The sequence below is a fragment of the Alosa pseudoharengus genome, unplaced genomic scaffold (genome assembly GCF_046254945.1).
Source record: "Alosa pseudoharengus isolate Yale_2024_CS ecotype anadromous, Long Island Sound unplaced genomic scaffold, YU_APseudo_1.1 YU_APseudo_1.1_scf_1, whole genome shotgun sequence".
Taxonomy (NCBI): Eukaryota; Metazoa; Chordata; class Actinopteri; order Clupeiformes; family Clupeidae; genus Alosa; species Alosa pseudoharengus.
The window spans coordinates 2,283,912-2,299,047 of record NW_027468564.1 but is presented as its reverse complement, the minus strand read 5'-3'; the positions used below and the strand labels follow the sequence as shown (position 1 = coordinate 2,299,047).

The 15,136-nt window shown below is 41.6% G+C and overlaps 1 protein-coding gene and 1 long non-coding RNA gene across 2 annotated transcripts in view; both read right to left on the bottom strand.

Annotated features, from left to right (window-relative positions):
• The window catches only part of LOC143120667 (uncharacterized), a 37,361-nt gene that overhangs the window by 10,635 nt on the left and 11,590 nt on the right, over positions 1-15,136 (bottom strand). The gene's annotated exons all lie outside the window — the stretch shown is intronic.
• On the bottom strand, positions 13,532-15,111 carry LOC143122200 (uncharacterized). Its single transcript, XR_012986614.1, has 2 exons — positions 14,101-15,111; positions 13,532-13,775 (listed from the first exon to the last, which is right to left on the bottom strand). It is a non-coding gene; the product is annotated as an uncharacterized LOC143122200 (long non-coding RNA).

Sequence of the window (15,136 nt, the reverse complement as noted above, 5' to 3'; positions counted from 1 at the left end):
GAATACATCCACTGGCGCCTTAATGCAGGGGCTTACCTGGGCTTCAGCCCAGGGGCCTCGACCAATGAGGGGCCTCCTAATAATAATAATGATATTCAATAATAATAAATGCTGTGTCCGTATTTGCGGCGTCATTAGCCGACTCTGGAGCTAGCCTAAATAAGCACATCGCACTGCTCTACAAAATGACATCCATGCAGAGGCCCCCTTTGTCTTCTCCAATTCTATAGTGTAACAAAATGTAACAAAACGTAATAAATCCCAACGGGTGTAGAGGAGCTAGAGGAGAGGCTGAAACTGACTGACAAGCTTACCAACTCTGGAGATAACGTGGGTTGGATTGAAGCAACGATAAACGAATGACGTGGATTCCTGTAACTGTCCATGAAAACAGAAGGCATAGCAGGTAAATATCGTAGCAAATAGCCTGGAAATGAAACGGCTTTAAAAACATATTTCACTTGTCTCATTGGAGTGAATGCAGAACATGGGCTGTAAGCTTAAATTGAGTTATGCCCCACGTGGTGTGATCTGTTGGGTGGCCGACAAGAGTGGACGGTCGGTGGTAGGTCAGAGCATCTGCCCATATGAAGTTCAGGTTGGACAGACTGAGGTTTCCATTGAACAGTCAGGTGAAGTGGTCCTTATTCCCTTTCCCCCGATGATGCGTGTTCCAGGTGTAACACCAGGAAGCACGGTCGTCACTAATGCACTAGCCCCTGTACGTGGTTCCATGTTTGTGTGTGGACAGTATGCATATTCCTATCTTCCCCCTAATTGGCAAGGCTCCTGTTATTTAGCTTATGTTGTTCCAGCTGTGAGGATTGTGGAGAGGGAACATTTGGTGGGTGAGTCAACATCCATACACCCTAGGACTAAGCGTGACGCTTTTGGGGGTCACAGTATTGTTGCAACCCCGACACAGAGATTCTTTGCCGCTTTAATTCCAATTTATGGCCTGACTGTGGCGCTTGATGAGATTAGAGATCTGGTACACATTGTTGATGTAGTAGCTAATGACACTGCACGCGCTCTTTCAGACATTAACCGGGAACTGTATGCAGTAAGACAGGTTGCCCTTCAGAATAGGCTCTGCCTGGACGTGGTTTTGGCCAGTAAGGGAGGTGCTTGTGCTCTGATTGGACAGGAATGCTGTACTTATGTGCCCGACTCGACCGGTAATGTCTCTGATTACATCAAAGATATTTACACCAATGTGCAGCAGCTTAAGCGGGATAATGGTAGCTGGTCCCTGGGAGGTTGGTTGAGTAGCTGGGGTGGGTCCCTGTTTGCTCAGATTGTCCAGTTCATTTTGCCCCTGCTCATTCCCATCTTTGTCATCTACTTAGCTATCCAAGTGGTGTTGTGTATCATCAAGCGTGCCACCACTACCACTCCAAGATTTGCCCCTGTTAGAGTACCTCCTGCCCAGCCTCGGGATGAACCGGGGATGTGGGTTTGATTCCTTTCCTTTTTAATTTCTTTTTATGTGTGAGACAATCCTCCGGAACGAAATCAGTTATTATGTTTTTCTTTTAAGACACCGGCACTTTTTCCTTTTTCAAAGTGCTAGAGAAGTAATCTTGTCTTGGTTTGTCCTCTGTTCTTTAGACCACATCAGACTCCTTTTATTTGTTTTGTATGATCTATAAAAATCTGTGTTTTTTAGTTGATCAAGAGGGGGGACTGTAGGAATTTGGGGTATTTCTGTATGTATTCTGATGTGTCCATCTGTGTTACTTATGTGTTACTTATGTGTTACTTTTGTGTATAGTAGAGACGTGGAGAGGTGCATGCCATGGTTTCACTCCCTAGTTCCTTAGGCGCCTGTATGGCTGCACATAGGATGGAATATCAACAAGGTCAGAATGTCATGTTCCTGGCCGTAGTGATAGCATGGGCAGAATGAGATACCACCTGTTTATTCTGTTTTCAGGGCTAGTACTTTTCCTATTATTTCTGGTGCCTGGCACCTTCCACGTTGGCATGATTTACGTATATGATTTTAGTATAACAGGCTTTGTCTCAGGTTTTGACTTCGAGACGGATCGAGGAAGCGACTCGGGGAGCATCTTATGCCAAGACGCTCAACAGCAGCCCGCTTCTACTGACTACCACACCTGTTAGACTCTGTGCAGTTTTACTGTTTGAGACTTAGCCTGTGCTCGGTTAGTGAGTGTTGTACCATCTACAATAAATTCTTTTGATCACCGATCCTGATCCAGCCGTCAAGCTTTATTGACCATCTTCAATACAGACATCAGAACTAAAACACAACGCAAAACGATCGTGAATCCAACAGTACTTATTCAGTCATGTTTTAAGCACTTAGTTTATATTTTATGTAAACAACTTAACTGATATTGTCTGTGTGTGCTGTGTTTTATTTTGCCAAAGATGAGTGCCAAAGATGAATTTCCAGTGTATGTAAATTCAGTGGACAATAAAGTTTCTATTTATCTATCTGTCCCCCTTGCCTGGGATGGGTCTCCGTGCCCTACCCCCACCATACTACAATTGGTTAGTGTCATTCCCACCTCAGTTTGCTCCCTGGCACAGGGTGAAGCCGCAGCATGGACCTCTGGTTTGTTACCTTGATAAGAGGACTATTTGGAAGCCTGTATGCCTGATCACGTTCTAAAAACATCCTCCATTTGAGAAGTTTTTAATAGATATTTAATTGTAGACCATTTTAAGAATGTTATGTAGCCATACATCTGTAACCTCGGCCCTTCTGCCGCTAAAGGTTGACGTATGAATATATCGTGCCAATCATGTGGCATGTTGTTAATACATCGTGCCAATCATGTGGCATGTTGTGAATACATCGTGCCAATCATGTGGTATGTTGCGTGCCAATCATGTGGTATGTTGTGAATACATCCACTGGCGCCTTAATGCAGGGGCTTACCTGGGCTTCAGCCCAGGGGCCTCGACCAATGAGGGGCCTCCTAATAATAATAATGATATTCAATAATAATAAATGCTGTGTCCGTATTTGCGGCGTCATTAGCCGACTCTGGAGCTAGCCTAAATAAGCACATCGCACTGCTCTACAAAATGACATCCATGCAGAGGCCCCCTTTGTCTTCTCCAATTCTATAGTGTAACAAAATGTAACAAAACGTAATAAATCCCAACGGGTGTAGAGGAGCTAGAGGAGAGGCTGAAACTGACTGACAAGCTTACCAACTCTGGAGATAACGTGGGTTGGATTGAAGCAACGATAAACGAATGACGTGGATTCCTGTAACTGTCCATGAAAACAGAAGGCATAGCAGGTAAATATCGTAGCAAATAGCCTGGAAATGAAACGGCTTTAAAAACATATTTCACTTGTCTCATTGGAGTGAATGCAGAACATGGGCTGTAAGCTTAAATTGAGTTATGCCCCACGTGGTGTGATCTGTTGGGTGGCCGACAAGAGTGGACGGTCGGTGGTAGGTCAGAGCATCTGCCCATATGAAGTTCAGGTTGGACAGACTGAGGTTTCCATTGAACAGTCAGGTGAAGTGGTCCTTATTCCCTTTCCCCCGATGATGCGTGTTCCAGGTGTAACACCAGGAAGCACGGTCGTCACTAATGCACTAGCCCCTGTACGTGGTTCCATGTTTGTGTGTGGACAGTATGCATATTCCTATCTTCCCCCTAATTGGCAAGGCTCCTGTTATTTAGCTTATGTTGTTCCAGCTGTGAGGATTGTGGAGAGGGAACATTTGGTGGGTGAGTCAACATCCATACACCCTAGGACTAAGCGTGACGCTTTTGGGGGTCACAGTATTGTTGCAACCCCGACACAGAGATTCTTTGCCGCTTTAATTCCAATTTATGGCCTGACTGTGGCGCTTGATGAGATTAGAGATCTGGTACACATTGTTGATGTAGTAGCTAATGACACTGCACGCGCTCTTTCAGACATTAACCGGGAACTGTATGCAGTAAGACAGGTTGCCCTTCAGAATAGGCTCTGCCTGGACGTGGTTTTGGCCAGTAAGGGAGGTGCTTGTGCTCTGATTGGACAGGAATGCTGTACTTATGTGCCCGACTCGACCGGTAATGTCTCTGATTACATCAAAGATATTTACACCAATGTGCAGCAGCTTAAGCGGGATAATGGTAGCTGGTCCCTGGGAGGTTGGTTGAGTAGCTGGGGTGGGTCCCTGTTTGCTCAGATTGTCCAGTTCATTTTGCCCCTGCTCATTCCCATCTTTGTCATCTACTTAGCTATCCAAGTGGTGTTGTGTATCATCAAGCGTGCCACCACTACCACTCCAAGATTTGCCCCTGTTAGAGTACCTCCTGCCCAGCCTCGGGATGAACCGGGGATGTGGGTTTGATTCCTTTCCTTTTTAATTTCTTTTTATGTGTGAGACAATCCTCCGGAACGAAATCAGTTATTATGTTTTTCTTTTAAGACACCGGCACTTTTTCCTTTTTCAAAGTGCTAGAGAAGTAATCTTGTCTTGGTTTGTCCTCTGTTCTTTAGACCACATCAGACTCCTTTTATTTGTTTTGTATGATCTATAAAAATCTGTGTTTTTTAGTTGATCAAGAGGGGGGACTGTAGGAATTTGGGGTATTTCTGTATGTATTCTGATGTGTCCATCTGTGTTACTTATGTGTTACTTATGTGTTACTTTTGTGTATAGTAGAGACGTGGAGAGGTGCATGCCATGGTTTCACTCCCTAGTTCCTTAGGCGCCTGTATGGCTGCACATAGGATGGAATATCAACAAGGTCAGAATGTCATGTTCCTGGCCGTAGTGATAGCATGGGCAGAATGAGATACCACCTGTTTATTCTGTTTTCAGGGCTAGTACTTTTCCTATTATTTCTGGTGCCTGGCACCTTCCACGTTGGCATGATTTACGTATATGATTTTAGTATAACAGGCTTTGTCTCAGGTTTTGACTTCGAGACGGATCGAGGAAGCGACTCGGGGAGCATCTTATGCCAAGACGCTCAACAGCAGCCCGCTTCTACTGACTACCACACCTGTTAGACTCTGTGCAGTTTTACTGTTTGAGACTTAGCCTGTGCTCGGTTAGTGAGTGTTGTACCATCTACAATAAATTCTTTTGATCACCGATCCTGATCCAGCCGTCAAGCTTTATTGACCATCTTCAATACAGACATCAGAACTAAAACACAACGCAAAACGATCGTGAATCCAACAGTACTTATTCAGTCATGTTTTAAGCACTTAGTTTATATTTTATGTAAACAACTTAACTGATATTGTCTGTGTGTGCTGTGTTTTATTTTGCCAAAGATGAGTGCCAAAGATGAATTTCCAGTGTATGTAAATTCAGTGGACAATAAAGTTTCTATTTATCTATCTGTCCCCCTTGCCTGGGATGGGTCTCCGTGCCCTACCCCCACCATACTACAATTGGTTAGTGTCATTCCCACCTCAGTTTGCTCCCTGGCACAGGGTGAAGCCGCAGCATGGACCTCTGGTTTGTTACCTTGATAAGAGGACTATTTGGAAGCCTGTATGCCTGATCACGTTCTAAAAACATCCTCCATTTGAGAAGTTTTTAATAGATATTTAATTGTAGACCATTTTAAGAATGTTATGTAGCCATACATCTGTAACCTCGGCCCTTCTGCCGCTAAAGGTTGACGTATGAATATATCGTGCCAATCATGTGGCATGTTGTTAATACATCGTGCCAATCATGTGGCATGTTGTGAATACATCGTGCCAATCATGTGGTATGTTGCGTGCCAATCATGTGGTATGTTGTGAATACATCCACTGGCGCCTTAATGCAGGGGCTTACCTGGGCTTCAGCCCAGGGGCCTCGACCAATGAGGGGCCTCCTAATAATAATAATGATAATCAATAATAATAAATGCTGTGTCCGTATTTGCGGCGTCATTAGCCGACTCTGGAGCTAGCCTAAATAAGCACATCGCACTGCTCTACAAAATGACATCCATGCAGAGGCCCCCTTTGTCTTCTCCAATTCTATAGTGTAACAAAATGTAACAAAACGTAATAAATCCCAACGGGTGTAGAGGAGCTAGAGGAGAGGCTGAAACTGACTGACAAGCTTACCAACTCTGGAGATAACGTGGGTTGGATTGAAGCAACGATAAACGAATGACGTGGATTCCTGTAACTGTCCATGAAAACAGAAGGCATAGCAGGTAAATATCGTAGCAAATAGCCTGGAAATGAAACGGCTTTAAAAACATATTTCACTTGTCTCATTGGAGTGAATGCAGAACATGGGCTGTGGCGCAAATAAATGATTTAGTGATCGATCTGCATCTCCGTTCACCAACAGCTAAGTTTGTGCTAACCCATTCGCAGTATAATAGCCTATGTTATGTTTTCTCCATTGCTAATGTGAGATATGTCTCCATGTAGTGTAGTGATAACGCATGCTGCTTGTTCTGTAAGCTAAAAGTATTTCTGTCCCTCCCAAACTGCGTTAAAATGGTCTGTTAAGTAGACAGCATTTCAAAAAAAACTCCTGGGGAACCCCCCGACACGACAAACACATGCACTTTAGAAAAGCTTTTAAACGTCCATGTGTAACCCATCTTTTAACTTAGCCTACAGCCAGTGTTGTAAACGTTCAACGCTTGTTTTCGTGCAGTAGGCTAGCCTTTTTGATAAGCGATGTCATGGGTAGGCTGACGTGATTTAGAGGGCTTTCTGTTCCTGTTTATGTAAAGGTTTAACATAGGCTGAATAATGATAGGCTAGCCTACACTGCATGCTATTAACCAAAAGCGCACGCTATGTAAATAGGCGGGTCAGATCGCAGGCAGGGTATCATTTAATCATAATTAATATTTGCGGTTTGGGGGGGGGGGGGGGGGCCTTAAAAACATATATAGCCCAGGGGCCTCGGGTGGTATTAAGGCGCCCCTGAATACATCGTGCCAATTATGTGGCATGTAGGGATGTAACGGTATGAAAATTTAACCTCACGGTTATAGTGACCAAAATTATCACGGTTTTTGGTATTATCACGGTATTTTTAGAAGTGTGTTCAATATGTTCAGAAAGCACTGATAGGTCTACACAAGCTGAAATAGTTTCAAAAAGTGTCCCGTTCAGTTTTTAATGTTTAATTGGCTATGTGCTTATATCTTAACTTACCCTAACATTACTTGGAGGTTGCTATTACTGTTATTTGGATCCAATGAGTAAGACCATGCTTGGAATTTCACCATTCTGGGGGCAAGGCCACTTGGTCTTCAGTTGGGCATATTTGGTGGAGGGCACAAAGGCCACATGTTAGGGCACCAAGGCCAAAGTTAACTATACAGTAGTAGGCTATAAAAATGATCAAAGTTGTATAGCCTATTCACTGCAGTAGACCTGCATCACTGTATGAAACTACAAAAACATGAAACATGACATATTACATAGAACTGCAAATCTTCTGATCATCTAATATTTACAGATATCTAGGCTATATTTAACATTTATTTTATATTTGGCCTGTTATGAAATCATGTATTCAATTTAAGCACAGTTCAGCTTTAAGAAACTCAAATAGCCTAGATGCAGGCTTAGCATTTTGTGATCTACTTTCACAAACTCTTAGTCAGCTGTCCTCTGATTTACCGATATCTAGGCGATATTTGTAACATTTATTTTGTATTGGGCCCGTTATGAAATCATGTGGAACAATTTAAACACATTGTAAAACTTAAAGCCCAAATTTGGAGACAGCCATGCATGTCGAAATTTACTGCAAATTCAAAACTGGATTACTGGATAACTGTACAGGAGACTGCTTTACACCTTTGTGTTCGGTAAGGTCTGCTGTTTATTCTGATATTGGCCTATGGTTTGTCATGTGTAAAACGAAAGGTTGGTGAAGTATTGCACCGAGAGGAATGGGTAGGGAGATGGACGCAAAACCTTCAGTAGAATTTATGATTAAATTGAATTATATTATTTACTTTTCTCGCGAACCGTTCACCACAGCAATTCGCGGCTAACATCGTTTAAAAGCTGAGAAAAAGCTCTTTCATGTAAAACTTGTGATGTCTGTGTGATGAGTAGGCTACTTCGCGAGTAGTTCAATCAACTGAGAAGAATGGGTGAATTTAGACGCACTTTCTTTCTTGCGCTGTCACTTTCTCCACTGCATAAAAGACTAAATTAATTTGCTCTGTAAATATTTTGACAGGCCACAGGCTAAATAAAAATCGCTATTAGTAGGACGCAAAGCAGAATATTGAAAGAAGAGCACCAAGGCCACCGTGGCCTGTAAACCTCTGATTTTCAAAGGGACATCACGGCCAACGCAAGGGGCAACAACGTGACCCTGAGTGAGACCAAATTAAGTGTTCAAAATAAAACTTTAGGCTACTGTGTTCTTCTGATAACGTGAGTGGAATGGATTTAATGTGGACGCGAACATAAAAAGACGCAGAGTGGCTAAATGATACAGTGCAAGTTTTGCGTGAAAATGTTCCGCCTTTTAAAATCGGTTGTAGCCTAATCCAAATAGCAGTTAAAACCATCAATTAGACAACAGAATCAGTAGGGTACCAATTTTGCTTCATTGTACCAGGCCTACTGTATGTCAAAAGCAGGCTCGGATGAAGCTGGGAAGGATTAAACACACGGTTTCAACACCGTGGTAATCAACCGTGATAATTATGATATTTCAAAAGAAAACGGTAATTGTTATCGTCAACATTTTTATCATGGTTTATTATTATACCGGTAATCGTTACATCCCTAGTGGCATGTTGTGAATACATCGTGCCAATCATGTGGCATGTTGTGAATACATCGTGCCAATCATGTGGTATGTTGTGAATATTAGTAGTTACAGGAATTCCAGGTGCTAAGATGGCCTATCTGCAGTCCAGATTTGTGAAATTAGGTGCATAATGGATAGAAAAACATGACTGAGAATACCCCATATACTATTGAGCAACTGAAATCCTATATCGGGGAATAATGGGACAACATTTCATTCTCAAAACTCTAGCAAATGGTCTCCTCAGTTCCTAAACATTTACAGAATTTTGTTAAATGAAGAGGTGTGAAGCAGCACAGTGGTAAACAGGCTCCCGTCCCAACTTTTTTGAGACCTGTTGCTAACATCAAATTCAAAATTAACATATATTGTTCTTTTTCAACATTTGATATGTTGTCTATGTCTGCTAAATATGTGATTACGCAACTTGCATATTATCACATTCTGTTTTTATTTACATTTTATACAATATCCCAACTTCTTCTGTTTTGGGGTTGTAAATAAATCCTTAATAGTCAATCCCAAAATATTCATATCCCTGAAAAATGTCAATTGAATGTTGTGATTGAAAATGACATTGCCACATGCCTACAGGATATAAGACAATGTGGTAGAAACATGCAACCAAAAAGAAAAAGTTTTTCAATCTTTTTCAACATTTTTATAGAAAATAAATAGCATATCACAATGTTTTGTACCATTTTAAATAATCAGTAGAAACATCTGTATTTGTACAACACTCAACATGGTTCTTATAGCTAACTAACCTCTCCACAATATCCCAACTTCTGTGTTGGGGTTGTATTACGGTTCTTCTCCCCTCGTTGTACTTCATCTATGCAAATATAATTTAGTTAACATGGCTCATATTTCACCATAGTAATGTTGTTTTATAGCCTGGGTTTTCCCATGCCGCCTTACCCGCGCAATTTTATTCACGCTGCTAGGCAGCCTGGATTGCATAGAGCAAATTTTCGCCTCAGTTAGGGGACCAATCACAGAACGGAGGGAGGGCAGCAAGACGATGACGACACACCGAAGCCGTTATGAGCTACGTACTGACGCATTTGATAGACATTCGTAGCGCCCAATAAACGGCTCTGGGCATTCGTAAACCACGTTTCAAATACAAGAAAATGAATGTCTAGTTCCCAGACCCCATCTCAATGAGACGAGGTCTGACGTTAGCCAGGCTAGTTGTTTTAACCAAATCACATTTAAATGAATTAAATCAAACAGTTTTTTGACAATTAATTAAATCAACAGTATTTGTGAATTCAAATGTTTACCTCACCATTTTGACTTTGAACATAATCATCATCTCCTCTTTAATCTCTTTCAGTGTGTAATAATAACATATGCCGTTTAAGACTATACGTTTGTGAAAAAGCTCTTCCACACTGGACACATTTATGAGGCTTCTCTCCAGTGTGACTTAACATATGGGTTTTAAGCTTTGAAGGGGCCGGAAATGCTTTTCCACACTGAACACATTTATGAAGACTTGTCAGTATGTTTAATTATGTGCCATCTATGGTTTTTAGATGTTCTGAATGCTTTTCCACAATGGCCACATTTATGAGGCTTCTCTCCCGTATGGATTAGCAAATGATGTTGGAGAGTTTGGAGGTGTCTAAATACTTCCCCACACTGGTTACATTCATGAGGCTTCTCTCCAGTGTGTATTACCATATGGCGTTTAAGACTAGACATTATTGAATACGTTTTTCCACACTGAACACATCTATAAGGCTTCTCTTCAGTGTGTGTTAATATGTGGGTTTTAAGGGTTTCCATTTGTGTAAATACTTTACCACACTGGCTACATTCATTACGCTTATCTCCAGTGTGTATTAACATGTGATCTTTAAGATTTGAAAATTGTGCAAAACCTTTTCCACACTGGACACATTTATAAGGCTTCTCTCCGGTATGTGTAAGCATGTGGTGTTGAAAATCTTGGGATGTTCTAAATGATTTTCCACAAAGGCGACATTTATGACGTCTCTCTCCATTGTGTACAGACATGTGAAGTTTAAGGTAAATGGACATTGTAAAAGCTTTTCCGCACTGGGTACATTCATGAGCCTTCTCTAAAGCAGTGTTTGTCAACCTTTTTTGTGCCACGGCACACTTTTGACACTTAAAATGTCCCACGGCACACTAACATCCAAGTTAAACAGTCACCACTGGAGATAACGTGGGTAGCAGCAACAAACAACGTAGCCTTTTTAAAACAACAAACGAAGCGGACTCTTGCTAAAAGATACTGGCTAGATCTTGTTAGGCATGTTTAAGTTAGGCTAATGAACATGTTGCATTCTATACAGCCTGATTATGTAATTCTTTAAGCTACATAGCCTGTCTCCAGTTTTCCTCAATTTGACTAATTAAGAATCGATAATAGGATATTTGACCGGCCTATCATCAAAATCTCCGGAAAACGAAACCTCTGCCGGTCACTTTGACCGGCACCATTTTTTTTTTGTTCGATGAACAAAAAATACATTTTGGTTCTCATTTTCAGAGCACCCAAACACCTTGTGGGAATATGCAAAGATTTTTTTCATATTTTTTTCTTTATTCAATGTTCTCTCTCAAACTTTATTGGAATTAAATTCCAAACAGAGGTAGTATTCAAGCCTGCAGAACAACCCCACCCCAGGTAAAAACATTTTAGGGTCAGCCATGGCCTACTCACGGATTGGGATAAATGCAGAGACCATTTTCCCTCACGAGATCAAAAGAGTATACTTAAGAGAATATTTCTTAATGTAGACACATACTGTACTCACATGCGTAGCGATCCATGCTGATGCTCTTCCTTCTGACACCAACCAGATCAAGAATGAAAATCTGGTAAAATTAGGTCCAGCTATGGGGTTTTTAAACCGTTGGGGTTGGGCGATTCAAATAATGTGGGAGGGTAATATAACGTCACAATAGTATGAGGCGTGTCTTTCATCGCTCATGCTTAGGATTCAAACCACACAGGCCCTAGACCATCAGCAAACAAAGCATTCACAACGACCCGTCGTCACCTACCCATGCACAGTCGTTATTACAATTGCCTTCCAGACAACCGAACCCTAACCAATACATATATTTAATTGTTGAAACATACAACCAAAACACACCACTCACATTAGATAATACAGATCCGTTAGTGGCACCAGGACACCCATTCAACCATCCACCACCCCCATAACGCCTCGTTATATTGTCACTATGTGGCTGTATACATTCCACTACTCAAAAAATATGTCTTTACAAAGGTTGTTGGGTCAAGTATAAGTAACTGTTTGTCATATCCAAACTGATATGGTTTCACACAATATCATCCAGAGACATGCCTGGGCAAAACACACCCCCTACAAAAGGGTTTATAGATGACCATGTGTCTGCATACAGGCGTCACTACTCATAAACAGTTATTTTACAATGTTATCAGCACTAGTGTACGTAAGTAGTAGGCAGACCCCCACATGAAAGGGGTCTCAAACAATACACTCAGAGACATGCCCGGACAAAACACCACCCCTACAAAGTAGGGGGATCATAGACTATCATTTTGGTCACCTAAGATATAAAGGTTACATTACAATGCATAGCGTCTAGCTAACACATTTTTCAACCAAAACCACTAACAACATGCTAAACAGGTTATTGGCTATGCTAGTAGCATACTATATGTTTATTTCCAGCTATTAACACTCCTATACATTTCATACAAAGTTTATCATATAACACATAATAATAACAACAAAACACACATGTGGGCTTGGGGGCAATATGGTCACCGTGGGGTTTGACACCAGTCACATGACTCTACATACAAAATGGCTGACAAGGGGCGTGGCATTGTTTGACACCAGTCACATGACTCTACATACAAAATGGCTGACAAGGGGCATGGCATTGTTTGACACCAGTCACATGACGGTCACATGACTCAACATCCAAAATGGCTGACAAGGAGGCGGGGCCTTGTTTGACGTCACTCACGTGACTCACCAAAACAATAACAAACATAATTTGCATAAACATGGGCGTGGTTATGTCGTGATTTATGACGTTCCAGGGGCGGGGCTTATTTTGACAGATAGTTCATGATGATAACTACTTATGAGCTTAAAGAACCTTATACATTTCCACCCCTATTTTGAGTTTTTCCTCGAAATTGCACACCGCCTACTTAAAATGGCCCTGTTGCCACATACTTTGACTTACAATCAAGTGCCTGACCTCTTTGGAAAGCTAAGGCCTTGTAGAATTTTTTGGTACCAATAGATTGACTGTGTGATGAACTATCAGAGAGTGGCAAAGGGTAGAATGATAGTTTTTTTTATAGGCGGTTATGTACATCTCTAGAAATGACCACATTCTGCCCTCTTGGTCACTTATTTTCTCTTGAAAACACCACTGAGGCCCACTACCAGGTCTTGTGAATCTGTATGTCAAAGTAGATCCTTATAGGATGATGTATGACTGTGTGGGACCCATATTTGTGTGGGCATACACATGCGTTTTGCTAAGTGTCCATTTGGAGACTCCAAAAGGACCTTTGGTTACCCAAAACTAAAATGCTTCCTATACAAGAACCCCTTTATGTAGAACCATGATCTTGGTGTCAAATGAAAGGTTACACTCTCTGTGTCATGTTGCTTGTACCTGGAGTGCTTTGCAGTGGCTGTGCCATGAGTCCAGAGAAGCATTATCTGACCTGAAACTCTTACTTTTGCTCCTACGCCTTTGAGATTTCCATGAAAAAAGGACAAACAAGGTAATGCAGTGAACATTTGTATTATAAAATGAAACAAAGGTAAAAAATAACAATACCCTGGCAAACGAAACATCAAATGATTCACATTCAATGCAATAGAAATGTATTTGTGTTGGCAACCACGGTCAACAAAATGGAACGTGTTATGAACAACTGAAATAGTCTCGGCCACCGGCTCCTCTTCCTCAGACACAGGATCCTCAGCTCTTGTTTTTTTGCTTGGCGGGGCCCAGTCTTCATCGCTGTCACTGAAACAATTGTACAGATGGAAGTTAGGCTCAGACCCACTAAAGTATATGAAAACCCTTCCCAACAACTTATACAAATGATATAAATGTGTGTACTCAGGTCACACCTCCCCCTGCTCTCTCTTTTACACACACACACACACACACACACACACACAAACACACACTGCATTCTCACCTAACTCCCCTCCCCCCCAGGTACCAGAACACTGTTCACACTGTTCACACTATGAAACAAAGCTAAATGAAAAACTATGCACTAAACATTACAAAAGCAAACTAAACTGTATCTGTAACTGTATATGGATATAAGTAGTCTACTCACAGCTCAAAATCGGGGTCCTTCCCAGCTAAAAAGTTCTGCTCCTCCTCGGAGTCGCATTCCGAGAAATTGCTTTCTTCTCCTTCATCGATGTCCTCCAGATCTTCAATGTCCTCGGGTTCTTCGACATGTTTCGTCTTTTTTTTGTCTCTTTGGCATGTTTTACGAACAAAAACCTTCAAAAACATGTCTCTTGCTTGTTTAGTAACAAACTTCCAAACCACTGCTTCGGAATCTGGTTACGCATGGGCTATGCGCCTTGAGTTTAGCCGACAGGGAAGTAGAATGTGACGATGTGTCACATGTCTAAAGAAAGCTCTCCTCATTGGCTACACGGACATCTAGGTCCCATCTCATTGGCTCACTCAGACGCAGCGCTATGACCATTCAAAGACTGGTTGTCAGATTCATCGCTTACGTGACTCATTGGCTTTGATGGCATCTATCTCGACTCTCATTGGTCCTACAGACATGTAATGGGTATCGATGGAATCAGAAGAGCCTCGTGAACACGCGGAGTACCGTGAATCCAGCGACAATAATGGAAGTAAAACCGAAATATCTGGATTTCCGCGAAAAATAAGTGTTTACTTCGCTTCTTTTCGTATGTATCTGTTTTGTTTGTACTGGCGTGTACAACTACTCAATATATTGGCAATATAACAATGTAGATATTTTACATCTATGGATTCTTACGAAAATTTCAAGACCAAGCATGCTGGGCTAACTTATTGGTACGGCCATACAGACAATTGACAAAATATGAACGCAGCAACTTTGGGGGGTGGTGGAGGGGGGTATTCTGATATGTTATATATCGGGATAAACTTATATTTTACACACGAAATATATGTTAATTCATGGAAAGCTTTACATATATCGATTCTTGAGTTTCTCAGCTTTAAAATGGTATATAGCATGACTATGGTAGTTCATGATAAGGTGCAAAGAAATGCATGGGGGTTGTTGGGGGGAGGTGGGGGGCACTGTATTTGCCCGAATACGGGTCACCCGTAGTGTACTTTAAGGGGTTAAAGTA